General features: G+C 37.4%; 1 protein-coding gene across 5 annotated transcripts in view; it reads left to right on the top strand.

Moving 5' to 3' along the window:
• The window catches only part of ADGRB3 (adhesion G protein-coupled receptor B3), a 685,483-nt gene that overhangs the window by 98,047 nt on the left and 571,743 nt on the right, over nt 1-15,693 (top strand). The window lies entirely within an intron of this gene.

Below are 15,693 nucleotides of genomic sequence, written 5' to 3'. Positions count from 1 at the left end.
TGATGATTTGATAGCATCTAAGAATAAAGAAACTGCATTACAATTACAGGCTGCATAAATGCAAATGAGAGAGGACAGGGAAACACAGTGTTACAAACTAAAGCTAGAAATACTCTATTAATTTACTGAGCAGATATCTGGAAAGCTCTAAGGAGGGTATGATGGTTTAATAATATGTTTGTGCCCAAGTGAGAATACACTGGAGGGGGGAGGTATAGCTCCGTGGTAGACTGCATGCTTAGCATGGACAAGGTCCTGGATTCAATCCCCACTGCCTCCATTAACAAAAAAATAAATAAACCTAATTATCACCCCCTCAAAAATTGTTTAAAAAATACATTGGACACTAAAGATTTGTCAAATTAAATTGATTCCACATTTTTGGAGCTTTTTAGGAAGCTTAGTTTTGAAATTATAAAATTAGACGGGATAAATCCTATCTTCAAATTTATTCTCTGGAAAGGCTTCTAACCTGGATACTTGGGGTTATCTGATCACTATGCCTGCATGAAACAGTTATTCAGTGGAGGCTGAAGGAGGCAGTAGACTGAATTTAATTTATGGAGAAAAAGAAGTAGAGATTGCATAAGCACATATGAGGGTCAAACTCTGGAAACCTATTTTTCTTCCTTCTGTCTTAAAATAGATGAACGCTTCAGTTTAGGTGAAAGGTTTTGAGTGAAAAGATTTGACAGTGTTCATAACACAGCAGCCACTGAATTCTCCTTTTACCCTAAAAAATATTTTATTGCAAGTATTGACTTTGAATTTTGCACTATGGGTGGAGAATGATATGGCTTAAAGTAGCTTATCAATGTTTTATGACAAAATAAATCTATTTTAAATTGAAATTATTATTATTATTATAATGTTTATAGGAATCATTATCATTCTTCTTATTGGAGTAATAGTTGAAAATCATTCTTTAAAAATTTATAATATAAATAACATTGAATAGTCACATGGAAAGAAAAATATATTAGACTGTGTTAATTTGAACTCTGCTTAGCTACAAACAAATAGCAAGTTTTGTTTTCTCACAATTTGGCTCTTCAAATTGGACTTGATGCATATATATTACTGTTCTGTGTAAATACTGGTAGGATTTAATTGAGGGCTCTATGATAAAGACCACTGGATTGGTAAGTAACTGAGAAGGACTAGGGTGGGGAAGACCTGAAAAGTCCCCAAAACAGGACTGGGGTGCTTTTAGAGGACATGTGCACCTAGGACTCACAGAGAATGAAGATTGAATTGTGTGAAAATGAAAGGCTGGTTGTCAAATAATTACTGTTGTCTAGTTAATATAAAAAAAATGAATTTATTCCACATTAAACCTCCATTCCTGAGGGGTATAGGCAAACTTTAAAAAAATATTTTTACTTAAAAAATTTTTGCAGAAAAGTCGTTTCACTACCCAAAGGCACTCACTGCTAGTAGTTGTTACATTTTCTGTCAATCCATCTTATTGTTTAAACATACTTGAATGAGTCGTGTTTAGCATTTTAATGTCCCATACTTTTCAATAAGAGTATTTCCCTTAATAAGGCAGAATGAGCATTCTATGTAACAGGAGACATTCCATGTGGTTATGATATACTCCAGTCTTCATAGTCCTCAACACACCATAATTTGTTTAACTTTTAAAAAAATTTTGGTGGTTTTTTTTAAATTTCATTATACTGTGACAATGACTATTTTCATGCTTAAATTTTTATGTGAGACACAGATCATTACTGTTCATAACTGGAATTACTGTATTAGGAGTTATTAATGAAGCAGGAGTGGTGTATCAATAATCTTCCTTCAACCAGGAGCCAGCTCCCCATACCCTTCATACCACTGAGTATTTTATAATTTGTTATTTCACAGGGAAAAATGAGATCAATACCATTTTGCATCTATTTCATTACTAGTGATGTGTAATGCTTTCCCCATGTTTAAAAGTCACTGGTGTGTTTTTTCATCCGAAAGAGAAAGTAAAAAAAAAATCCCTTTTAAAATCATGTAAAAAAATAACCTAGGAAAAAACTTAACCAAAAGGAGAAAGACCTATATAGGCTGAAAACTATAAAACACTGATAGAGAAAATTGAAGATGATTCAGAGAAATGGAAAGATACCCTGTGTTCTTGGACTGGAAGAATGAATATTGTTATTAAAATGGCCATATTACCCAAAGCAATCTACAGACTTAATGTGATATCTATCAAATTACCCATGACATTTTCACAGAACTAGAGCAAATAATTCTAAAAAGCATACAGAATCACAAAAGACCCAGAATTGCCAAGGCAATTCTAAGAGAAAAGAACAAGGTTGGAGGCATAACTCTCTCAGACTTCAGATAATACCAAAAAGCTACAGTAATTAAAATAGTATGGTACTGGCACAAAAACAGATACATGGATCAATGGAACAGAATAGAGAGCCAGAAATAAACCCACATACCAATCTTTGATAAAGGAGGCAAGAATATACAATGGAGAAAAGACAGTCTCTTTAGCAAGTGGTGTTGGGAAAGCTGGACAGTTGCATATAAATCAGTGAAGTTAGAACATTCCCTCACACCATATACAAAAATAAACTCAAAATGGCTTAAAGACCTAAATATAAGATATGACACTATGAAACTCCTAGAAGACAACATAGGCAACAATTCTCAGACATAAATTGTGGAAGTATTTCCTTCAATCAGTCTCCCAAGAAAAAGAAATAATAAGAAAAAAATTAATAAATGGGACCTAATCAAACTTTTTGACAAAACAAAAAGACAACCTATGGAACAAAAGAAAATATTTTCAAATGATGTGACTGACAAGGGGTTAATGTCCAAAATATGCAAACAGCTCATACAACTCAGTATCAATAAAAAGAAAAACCCTAATCAAAAAATGGGCAGAAGATCTAAACAGACAATTTTTTTTCCCAAAGAAAACATGCAGATGGCTTACAGGCATGTGAAAAGATGCTTAACATCATTAATTATTAGAGAAATGCAAATTAAAACCTACAATGAAGTATCACCTCACACAGGTCATCATCAAAATGTCTACAAATAATAAATGCTGGAGAGGGCATGGAGAAAAGGGAATCCTCCTGCACTGTTGGTGGGAATGTAAATTAGTGCAGCCACTATGGAGAACAGTATGGAGGCTCCTTAAAAAACTAAAAATAAAACTACCATAGGATTCAGCAGTTCCACTCTTGGGTATGTATCTGGAAAAATAAATGAAAAGACTATTTCAAAAACAGATGCACCCTGTTGTTCATAGCAGCACTACTTAACAATAGCCAAGACATGGAAACAACCCAAGTGCCCATCAACAGGCGACTGGTTTAAGAAGAAGATATATATGTATGTGTGTATACACACACACACACACACACACACACACACACACACACACACACACACACACACACAATGGAAAACTACTCAGCCATGAAAAGAATGAAATTATGCCATTTGCAACAAATGGATAGTCTTAGAGATTATCATACTCAGTGAAGTTAGTCAGACAGGGAAAGACAAATATATAGCATCATTTATATGTGGAATCTAAAAAATAATGGAACGGAATCTGTATACAAAACAGAAACAGACTCACAGACATAGAACACAAACATATGGGAAAGTGTAAGGGGGGATAAATTAGGAGTATGGTATTAACAGATATAAACTGTTTATATCTGTTATAAAAATATCTGTTTCATAACAGATATAAAACAGATAAGCAAGAAGGATTTAGTGGATAGCCCAGGAAACTATACTTAATATCTTATAATAACCTATAGTGGACAATAATCTAAAAATAATACATACGTAACTGAATCACTTTGCTGTACACCTGAATCTGACACAATATTGTAAATCAACTATACTTCCATACCAAAGCTTTAAAAGTCACATATATTTTTCAATTTTTTTGTTATTATTTGTTTATAAGCAACCACTTTAAATATAAGGATGTTGTTTCTTAATAAGCCTTTTGACTCCATAGGGTCGGCATTGGCATTTGAATTCAGGCTTGAAAATGCCAGTCCTTGCCACTTGCCCCCTCTGCAGTCAGGATGTTACTGGCAGGCACGGGATGGAAGGCAGGAGGTGGCAGGGTTGCAGAGATCCGAACTGGAAAACGGCCAGGGAGCCTGAGGGCCCTGAAATAAAAGGGTTTAACACAGATCATCTCTCTTCCCTGGGTGTTCCAGCAACCTGCACATACTCAGTGGTCAGCTCAGCTTCCTGTGCAAGACTGTTTCCAAGTAAAGCCAAAATATGTGAAACTGAGAGCCTCCAGCAGTAAATATTTATTAAATGCTACCAATGGGCTAGACATGACTTTAGGGGCCAAGGTTACAATAGGACAAAAGGAGACGGGAGGAATCTCCATACTGTTTCCATAGTGGCTGCACCAAACAGTACAATCTCACCAACAGTGTAGTATTGAGCATTTTTTCATGTGCCTATTGGCCATTTGTATGTCTTCATTGGACAATTGCTTGTTTAGGTCTTCTGCCCATTTTTGGATTGGGTTGTTAGTTTTTTTCTTATTGAGTTTTATGAGCTGTTTAAAATAGACTTACCATATGATCCAGCAATCCTACTCCCAATCATGTATCTGGAGAAAACTCCAATTCAAAAGGATACATGCACCCCAATGTTCATAGCAGCACTATTTACAATAGCCAAGACACAGAAACAACCTAAATGTCCATCGACAGGTGACTGGATAAAGAAGTTGTGGTATATTTAAACAATGGAATACTACTCAGCCATAAAAAAGAATAAAATAATGCCATTTGCAGCAAATGGATGGACATAGAGATTGTCATTCTAAGTGAAGTAAGTGAAAGAGAAAGAAAAATACTGTATGGTATCACTCATATGTGGAATCTTAAAAAAAAAAAAAGGACAAAAAAAGACACTATGAACTCAAGGAGTTCTTCATTTCTCTGAGGTTTTAAAAGTCAGAAATCTGCATCACCTGAGTGTGGTAGGTTTAAGGGTGGATAGGAAGAGAGTGATTTGGAAGCAACAAGTAAAGGCAACTCTTCTGGGAACTTTGTTGGGAAGAGGAACAGAACTGGGTATTGGCAAGGTATGTGTCGTCAAGTGGGAGTTTTGTTTTGATTTGTTTTAAGATTGGAGAAAGTTTAGCATGCTTTCATACCCTGATGAGAATGATTCTGTTGAGAGGAACAACTTGATGATGGAGGGAACCAAGAGGGTAAAAGCTTGCCCTTAAGGTGAGAGATGGGAATGAAAATGGAGTTAGTCTCAGGAATTAAATAGGAGGGAATCTGGCAATGGATGGAGTTCTTCACATGAGTTAAAAATAGATTTGTCCTGCGAGAGCAGTGGGCTTTGTCTCAGGAGGAAAGGGGCAAATCTTGCGAGATTTGCAGACCCTCTGGTGAGAGAATAAGGGAATACTCTCCCCAGGGTACACAGTTGGAGGGTCCTTCTTTAGATGGGAGCCTGGGGGAGATGAAGGAACCAGAATCTGCAGGTACAGATGAAGGTAGATGGTAGAATCATTGGAAACTCTTTTCTGTTTGTTTGTAATTTGTGGTTATAAACTCAGCTGCAGGTGAGGATGGAAGGTGTTGAAGGTTTAGAAAGAAAAGATCTATGGCATAATTGACCAGGAAAGGGAATCATCCCTTCCTTAACTCTGACTTATTTTTCAAAAAATCCATAGTACTAAATACAGTGCATGTATTTGCATATTCAAATTGTAGGTTAACTATTAACAGATATCACTGCATTTCTTGTCATTCATTGGAGAATTTAAACTATTGTCCTTTGGTTTCGTCATCTCAGCTGCTTGGTTTTAAATAGTTTTCTTTGCTTTTGTGTTTAACTTTCTGTCCTACTGGTAGCAAAGGTTTGTAGCTTGTTAGGGGAAATGCTGATTTAGCATTTTCAAGTGAACAACAGTATTTCTCAACGCAGGTACAGACATTGGAGACTAATTCCAATTATTCAGAAGTAGTGGATCCTCACAGAGCTTTCTGTCTTGTCAGTTACTGTACACTGGACTGGGCACCTATACTGTCTGCTTTTGCTACTTTCTGCTGATCAATAAAGAATTCCTTTCAAAACATATGTCAGGGTGTATTTTAGTGAGTGGAAGTCTGTACTAATAATCAAGCACAGTGTCTGGGCAAGCTTTTCAAAGGGACTCCGGTCCACACCAAATCCATGAAGTGAGAAATAAATATCGACAGCAAAAAAACCCCAAACCATTCTTCTAAATAATTAAAACACCTTAAAAATCAACTTGTATCATTCAGATCAGGTGGGAACAGGGGAGAAGTGTAGGTTTAGAATTAGACACACTATTTTAGAAACATTTAAGTTGGCTAGCGAGAATAAAACATGAACTTTGCGGGAACCGTGACATTATATGGGCCACAACGTCAGTGTTCATTTTCTTGTGTGCTTTTATTTAAAAGTATGTATGCATAAGTTGGAAAGTTATTCTTTCATAATATCATATGTTAGTAAGACATTTTTATTTATACCTGTACTTTTTGGAAAACTAGCTTCAGTGTATTTATAGAAGGATATCAGCAATTTTTTAATAGAATTTTAATTGGGACACAACCTTGTCTTCCATTTCTCTTACACTCTCAGCAAAGATTCAGCAAGTCTGTGGGAACTGAAACAGCTGGAAGGGATGTTGGTAGACCCAGTCAGTCCTTCATGTGACCCGGCCCTGCCCCTAGCACTCTGTCCTGCAGACAATGATCTGCACTTTAGCTGAGGGAATTGTGGAGGGGAACTGGATTGTCACACACAAAAAAGAAATATTTTGGTTTTCTGAGCAATGCTATTTTTACCTGCATGATGTGATGGATTATGAAACCGAGGCATAGGAAAGAAGTAAGCTTTCCAAGGGCACACAGCTATGGTGGGTGGTGCTGGCATTTGAACACAAGGAGCTTGCCTGCCTGCCTGCCTGCCTTCCTTCCTTCCTGCCTTAACTGAAGTGTGATCAGTTTACAATGTTGTGTCAATATCTGGTGTACAGCATGTTTCAGTCATACACATGCATACATATATTCCTTTTCATATTGTTTTTCATGATAGATTACTACAAGGTATTGAGCAGTTGTCTGTGCTCTAAAGGGGTGGGAAGGGAGAAAATGGGAGTTGGAGATTTGCAGCCTGGCTTTCTTAATCGCTATTTCACATGGTCTTTGCCATCAGACACAGAGGAGGGTCATCTAATGTCAAATTGGCTCATTGAGGGGGCACTTTGAATTCATGTTGTTAATTCCTGAGAGACTAAAATTATTTGCTTCTGATGCAATGTTTTAAAAAAATCATTCCCATCTTTTTTTTTTACATTTTTTATTGAGTTATAGTCATATTACAATGTTGTGTCAAATTCCAGTGTAGAGCACAATTTTTCAGTTATGCATGAATATATGTACATTCATTGTCACAATCTCTTTTTTTACCTTCTTTTTCTTCAAGTATTTTAATCTATGTGTGTAAATTCTCTCATCGTCACTCACAAGTGACTATGTTGCTTTGGTAAGAAAGGGCAAGTGAAAAAGTTCATAAAGATTTTAGAGCTGAATTCTTTTGCTGAAGGGTCAAAAGACTGAATATGTATGTATCTTGTGTGAAGAATTTAGCCTAAAAAATAAAGAAAATAACAGACCAACATCTTCTCTGAAATGAGAGTTATAAGTCAGTGATGGTTTTCACTACTGTTGTCTTGCAACTGACTTTTGGAGAAATCCTGGAAAATAAATTGCTTGTATGTGTGTAGGTTTTTTTTTCCCCAGTCTTATCACTAAACATTGCTCATGAATAGCTTCTTCGTGATGTAAAATAGTTTCAAATTCAGCACGAATTGTAGATTCTTCAAGTTCTAATTAAGCACACTGTTTATAGAGTGTGTCTCAACATAAGTGTCTGAATGGAGATTCACGCCTTTCCCAGTGACAGGTGATACACATTTAACCACTGATCTGACGGTTTTCCCGCCTCCTCTGGGACTTGACTCTGACAGAGGAGGAAGAGAAATATAAACACACTGCCTAGACCCCTTCCTTCTCAGAAATAAGGTTCATTGTTTGAAAATTGAGTTAGTAGATTGAAAGAGGACAGAGGAAAAGGGTAGCTGAATTTCAAATTTACAAAGTGAAGAAGTTCTAGAGCTATTTCAAAGCAACATGAATACACTGCACACTCCTAGACTGTACACTCAAAATTGTTGTGTTACACCCTTCTTAACTCTAATAGAGAAATGATAGGAATACTACTGAGACATAAAAAATGACAACATAATGTGGTTTGCAGCAACATGGATGTCCCTGTAGATTGTCATTTTAACAGAAATTAGCTAGAAAGAGAAAGAAAAAATACCACATATCACTCTTATATGGAATCTAAAAAAAGAAGACAAATGAACTTAAATTTAAAACAGAAACAGACTCACAGACATAGAATACAAACTTGTGGTTGCCGGGGGGAGGCGGGTGGGCAGGGACAGACTGGGAGTTCGAGATTTGTAGATACTGACAGGTATATATAGAATTGATAAGCAAGTTTATACTGTATAGCACAGGGAAATACATTCAAGATCTTGTAGTAGCTCACAGTGAAAAAGAATATGAAAACAAATATATGTATGTTCATGTATGACTGAGAAATTGTTCTCTACACCAGAAATTGACACAACATTGTAAACTGACTGTAACTCAATAAATAAATAAATAAATAAATAATAATTGAAAAAGAATCCTCCTCTAAAAAAAAAGAAATGATAAAAAAATCAATATGTAGCCTTCCATCCTTCCGCAGCACTTTTGTGAATCACAATGTATGTCATTTATATATTTACATATATATATATATCTTACATCTAATATCTATACATTGATTTAGAAGTAAATTTAGAACACACCTATAAATATAAGTGTATATCTGTACACATCACACATATATCTAGTTACCGTTTTCTCCCCAGTGAGGTCTTATTATTTCTTTTGTGCTGCTGCTGGCCCTTTGCACTTGACAATATAGCACAGCTCTCCATCTGTGTCTGTTTATTACAGTTTGTGTGGAAGGTGATATTGATGATGCTAATGTTACTGACAGCGTAGCATTCTTTTACTGGTGGGCACGTTTATTGTAAAAAGGGCTGCAGCGAACAACTCTGTACACATTTTCTTATAGATGCATTCGTGTAAGTGGAATTCTTAGTTGCTGATATATATATTTACTTTTTTTTTTCTATTTTAAAAAGGTAACTCTGCAAATTAATCCCCACAGAACTTGACAATTTCCTTTCTGGTATAGCCTTGCCAGCATTGGATAATATCACCTTAAACAGTTTATCTGAAAACAAAATTTGCGAATGTAATTTTTAATGCTCCGTGATTTGTATTTTTTCTGGATACTTCCTATTCTTAGCCACATTCTGCCTTTTTATTGTGATTATTGCTGTCTTCTTTTTGATTCATGGGAACCCTGTCTGTATCTTTGCTTAGAAAGAATCACACTACAGAAATGCATATAGTCTTTATATAATCAAATAAATTAGAGTTTATTTAATAGGACACATGATGCTAAATTATAATTAGAATTCGACTTCTTCTGTCTTAATAAAGCTTGTCCCGTAGTGCCTTGGGACATGAACATTGCCCCAGGGGCTATTACCCTCTCTTTCTTTGGTTGTGAAACTGTTCTTTTCACTCTTCTTTTTCTTGTGGAGCATTTTATTATTTATCCTTAGGCTTTCTTTCCTTAATTTTTTTTTTCCTTCTCTACGTTTTTCTAGGCTATCCAGAAATATTCATTTGATTTTTTTCAGTACATTTTTTGACTCTCTCTAATCCCCTTAAACCAATCTTTTAATTTTATTTAATACTCTTTGAAGATCTTTTGATTTTCACATCCTCTAATATTTCACTCTATGTTGTTAGTCCCATGGTCCATTTGTTTTTCCCTGTGGATAATTGAACTTGCCCTGTCATTGGGCTGTTGTGTCTTTTGGACGGAATATATCGGTCATAAAAGCATCTTCTTACAGCTCCCATCAGTCACTGCCTTGTTAAGGCGGCAGGTACTTGATGGTTCACACAAGGCTCGGGTGGGCAAGACAAGAGGCAGGAGGCCCATGGAAAGAAGAAATTAAATTACCTTCAGTGAGTTAAATTACGTGATCACACGCAATGCACGGATTTATTTTTATGTAAATATGTATTTATATAGATATGAAAAATTGCTTTCGATATAAAATCTCCTATCTGAATGAAGACTCTGGCTATGTGGGCAGAAAAATAGTCTCCTGGGAATGTGACCCCCTATGTTGCTTTTCAGGACAATGAATCATCCAGATATGCGTGGTGAGCAGCAAAAGTAGGGAAATAACTCAAAGGCAAACATTTGTATAACATTCGTATTTGTGGCCGAAGTTTGCAGTAATGGACCCATCGATTAAGAACTCTTTGTTGCATTCTGCAGTCAGATGACATGCTTTTTAATCAATTACTCTTTTTATCCATTTGAACCTATAGAATGCATTTTCATGCAGCAGAAGGCACCTCCTAGAATTGTCTCAGAAGCTGACATACTATTTCCATATACTTTAGCATAATTCATCCAAGGACTGTAAATGGCATCATGTCAGCCAATTGCATTTGCAAATTTGGCACTAATCACAGAGCAGTGAAGAAGGTTGATAAAAAAAGTGTGACACGAAAGAATCTTTGAATAGTTTATGGAAGACTGTGAAACCGAGAAACAGTCAGAATTGTCTAGTTGAGAGTTTTCTTGTCAATAAAATGCCCGCAGTATTCATACTACCATTTGGTAAAAAAAAAAACTGTCATTAGCAGTATTAACATTTCATTGGCAATGTTGCCTGTAAATGAGTCCAGGATTGTAATGTTGAATAAAAGTGGTTTCAGGTAACATGATGATTAAGTTTTCTGTCACTGTGAATCTGTCCAATAGCACTGGCTGTCAGGAAAAAGTGTTATTAAATTTCGTAAATCACCATGGCTTAATCACTATGATTACCTAGTCTAACATTTTTGCAGCAATAATCTTGCAGAGGTGCAGCATATATTAAAAAAACAAAAGGACTCTGGCATTCTAAGTCAAGGATTGTGACTCCTGAAAAATAAGTTAGTATAGTCCAACTTAGGGTACAGCCTTCGGTTCCTGGCCTGTAGGCAGCATTTCTAAACATCTGTAAGGATACTGACAGATGTATATGACTACAAAAACACCAGCTCCTGGAGCATGATCTGAATCAATGCAAAATGAAATTATTTATGAAAATTGAAGAATAAACTACTTTAGTGTGCTCTACTTCTTGGATTATTGGTAACCCACATAAAATATCCCTATGCTAACCATAATATTTGATGAATGAGTTTCCACTTTATGCCATACTGGATAATTGAAAAACTTACATTAAAATAATATTGTGAAACTGGGTTTAGTGGAATTTAGCAGTTAACACCAGTGCCGTAAACATCAGTATCCATGTGTGCTGTAGTAAGAATGAACAGTATGGCTCTAAAAGGAAGTAGGAAGTTTTAGAATATTTTATACTTAATATTAAATCAAGCATCTCTGATTAAACATGGAGTCTTATGATCACTGAATTGCTATAAAAGCTTTTATGTGTTTCTGAACTATACAGTATTGGGTACACAGTTGCAGCCTATGTGACTGGGGGTAGGATGAATTTGTGGAAGAGGGTCAATCACAATAGGCCATATGCTTTATTTACTGCTACAAGAACCATGGTTTTGTTTCCCCTTTATTTAGAGACTATGAATAAATGAATGCATAAATTAGAGTCCATTTTATTTTTCCATGTGATCAAATGTAGCTCTCTGCGTGTTTGCTCTGAAGCAAATCTGTATGACAAATAACTTGTCCATTAATTCTTAATTTTATCTTTGTGTACAGCTTTGTTCGTAACATGGTTTTTCTTTTCTTTCCAGCATTTAACAACACTGTCTTGATTCTGCAAGGCTTTCTTTCACCTCTGCCTTACTTTACACAATCTGTGTTGCTGTTTTGTTTGGACCCGTATTTCAAAACCTCTTGGAACGTGCTTGCTTTGAAGTATATATGATGCATAATATGGGAAACCTTGCAATGTGAGCACTGTGTGAGTATGAGATCTGGACCTAATTAAGATAAAAAATCATTCAGCATTTCTTTCTGCATATTTTCTTACCTACTGTTACTGAACTCAGGTTTGGCTGCTCACTGCCCAAAAGCCAATAATCCAAAGGCAAATGTCAGCAGAAAAAAAGGTGCTTTAATTAGAAAATCTGAGAATCTAAGGAGAAAGTGGACTCATGTCCAGAGACCACCTCGGAAAATTCTACTCAGCCATGACAGCATATAGAGGGAAAAATAGGGGAGGAATCTCAGTGAATCTTTGAAACAGGAGGTTGGTCTCTGCATCATTCCCCATCGTGAGCAGACTGGCTGACTCTCTCTTCAGAAGTTATCTTGTCCCCATGATCTGCCTGCAGGATTGCTCAGGGGGCTGTTGGGAGTAGGGAGCTAGTCATTCTTTAACTGCTTAATTCCTCATTCTTTGTTCTTTCCATCTAGGAAAAGAATCAACAGGTTAGACAAGGCATGGTGTGCATTCAGGACAGCATAAGTCAGGAGTCAGTTTCAATTGCTTAGTGATCTCATTCCTATAATTCTGTTCTTTCAAGGTTAGAGGGGGACAGAGAGGGTGAACAGGAAAGGAGCCAAAGAGCTGCTTTCAATTCTGTGGGATTTCTATGGGATTAGGGGAGGAGGTCCATCTTCTGTAACATCTTCATGCTGATGTAAGGCACCATGTTCTCAGAGTCGAAGATGTTGACATGGGTCTGTGGCATTTCTTTGCTGACCATTTTAGTTACCCGCTTACATGTACGGGTGGAGCAATCTGCAAGTACTTTGATGCCCACAGAGATACAGATTATCATGAGCAATAGGGTTAATCCCATTCTCTTGAGGCCAGTTCTTGGAAGCGTTCAGGGCATAGCTTCAGTCCTGCTCAAGGTGGAGCAGCTTATGTCATGGCTACAGTCTGGGCATTATGCTTTTTTTCCTCCAGGGTCAGTTACAGTGTCTGTAAATGACTCAGGAGTGTGCATCAGACACTGAGTCTGTGGGTCTGTTGTCCTAATCATAACTGCTCAGTTTTGTACTTTGAGGTGAGCGGGGGCTGGGGGGACTCCAAGGTTCTGCTTGGTCCCACTACCATGGACCAGTGGAAGGATGGAGTGGAAGTGCTGACTGCGGGGAGGTAAGGGATGGTGGAAAGTGTGTATAACATAGGCCAGAAAAACTACAGTGTTAAAGCACTTGAGCTGAATGTCGCAGACTTCAGACTTCAGTCTTTAATGCCCAAACAGCCACTGTGTAAATTGCAGCAGGCCTGGCTGCAGAAATGTGTTGTTTCCTAGGCTCCTTTCCCCATGTGTTTCTGGGAGTTGGGAATTCTGACCTTTCCCACCCATCTGCCCTGGGTTCCCGAGATGCACCGCCCTCTTCTGGAAGTCGTCTCTTGTCCCTCATGGGCAACTTCCTTCTCCCAGGATGGCTGTTTCTCTGCCTGGAAAGCTGCTCCTCCAAGCCGGCCACTCTGAGCCTGGCTGGGTCCAACCTCTACTACCTCGCGGTACTTACAGAAAACGCTGGTCAGGCAGGAATGACTCCAGCTCAGTGCTGGATGTACCTACTCTCAGGCCACATAAGATGAGACTGGGTCCCTCGCTGGGCGCTCAGTGCTTTGTCTTCTGCTGTGTTTCAGAGACCAGTTCATCTCCCCTCAATGAGACCGCCCTTCTCCAGGTCACTCCCAAACAGTTTGTGCCTACCTACTCCCATCCCGCCCCACTGCCGTTAGAACGCCCAGGCTACGCAGAGGAAAACTAGTTTCCATCTCATCTCCCTTTCGCCCACTCACAGCTCAGCCTTCTAGTTAAATAAAATAAAATGATAAAACTACGAACATGTAAATTCATGGAGAAAGGAAGAAACCTCCTTAAAATATATCATTAGGCAAAATGATTGTCTCTTAGGTATTGCAAAATGTTTACATAACCAAAAGGCTTATTAAATTTTCCTATCACGGAAGCATTTTGCACTCAAATAGTTTAAAATGCAACCTGCAGAGAAATAAAGAAAAGCTGATGGTTTAAAAAGAAAAACACAAATATATCCTACCATCAGTCCCCCATCTGTGGATAGCCACTGTCAAAGTTGGAGTCCGTTCACTCGCTGCTGGAAAATCCTGTTTCATATGTAGAGAGAACATAAATGTAAGAAGATTTACTGCAATTATTTTATTATTACATATAGATGACTACTCACTGAGCACCGACTTAGTGTGTGACACTATTGTAAAGCCTCTGTCTATATGACATAAAGAGCCTTGAAGATGTGATGTGAATGACTAGGCACTCATTATATATTTCCTGTAATTCTGTGTTCATTGAATTCAATTATCATTCGCTGCCTATTCATCTCACATCAGCCCATGCCGGATACTGTAGAAAATATGAAGACATTTATAACAAAGGTTCTCACTTTTCAGGAACCTACAATAATTAAATCATGGGTAAAAATGTGTGCATGAAAATTTGAGATGATTTGCAAGTAATATAGAAACAAATTGCAAGATAATGCATTGTAAGTGTGATAAGCAATTTAAAACTGGGATGGGGAAGTAGTTAGCTTACCAAGGGATGATAAGAATTGGCTTAGCCTTAAAAAGGTAATGGCTTTTCAGTTGTGGTAGACTCTTCCTGAAATATGAAGGTATATATGAACAAGTCTCAGAAAGAGCTAGACTAAATAAAGAGAAATATGCAAAACGAGAAGATGGGGCCAGTTGAAGGGCACCCTTGCGTGTCAGACTGAGCCGTTGAGGTTAAGTTCAAGAGGCAGCATTGAAGTGCTTGCCCCAGAGAGTGAGGCACGTACAGTGCGTGTGTGATGGATTGCTTTTGATTGATGAAATCAGATTTTAATGAGGAAGTCTGGAAACTATTTTAATGATGGGAGAACTTGGGAGCAAATGAACATCAAAGATTCACGCAGGCCTTGGACCAGAAGGAAAATGGAGTTAGCTTTGAAAACCATTAAGAAGCTGCCGATGGAAAGTGAAGGACTTGTGTTCAGTTTTTTTTTTTTTATATTCTTATTTTTTATTGAGGTGTAGTCAGTTTGCAATGTTAGTTTCATGTGTACAGCAAAGCCATTCAGCTGTACATATACATACATACATAAATTTTTTTTCAGATTTCCATTACATCTCATTATAAGAAGTTGAATATAGTTCCTTGTGCTATACAGTAGGTCCTTGTTGTTCATCTGTTTTATACATAGTGTGTATCTGTTAGTCCCCAGCTCCTAATTAATAGAGATGGTGTTGGAGGCAGGGCATATGGAACAGGTATCTGTGGGAGGTGTTAATGGCCTCAGGCTGATGAGATGACAACAGGTCGTCAGCATTTTCATTAGAAACAAGTCGAGTTGCTGGGGAAGAGTTACCACCCTAGGCGATAAGGATAGAGTGAGACATCAGGCACCCTCCCCGACTTACAGGGATAACAGGATTCAAACACAAACATACTGGTGACAAGGTCAGGCCTCACCTGCCAGGAAATTGTCAAATTTGGGCACATGTTC

Source organism: Camelus ferus, chromosome 8 (genome assembly GCF_009834535.1).
Source record: "Camelus ferus isolate YT-003-E chromosome 8, BCGSAC_Cfer_1.0, whole genome shotgun sequence".
In the NCBI taxonomy this organism is placed as follows: Eukaryota; Metazoa; Chordata; class Mammalia; order Artiodactyla; family Camelidae; genus Camelus; species Camelus ferus.
Note: the sequence above shows the minus strand (reverse complement) of the source record. Positions and strands in the feature narration are given on the sequence as shown.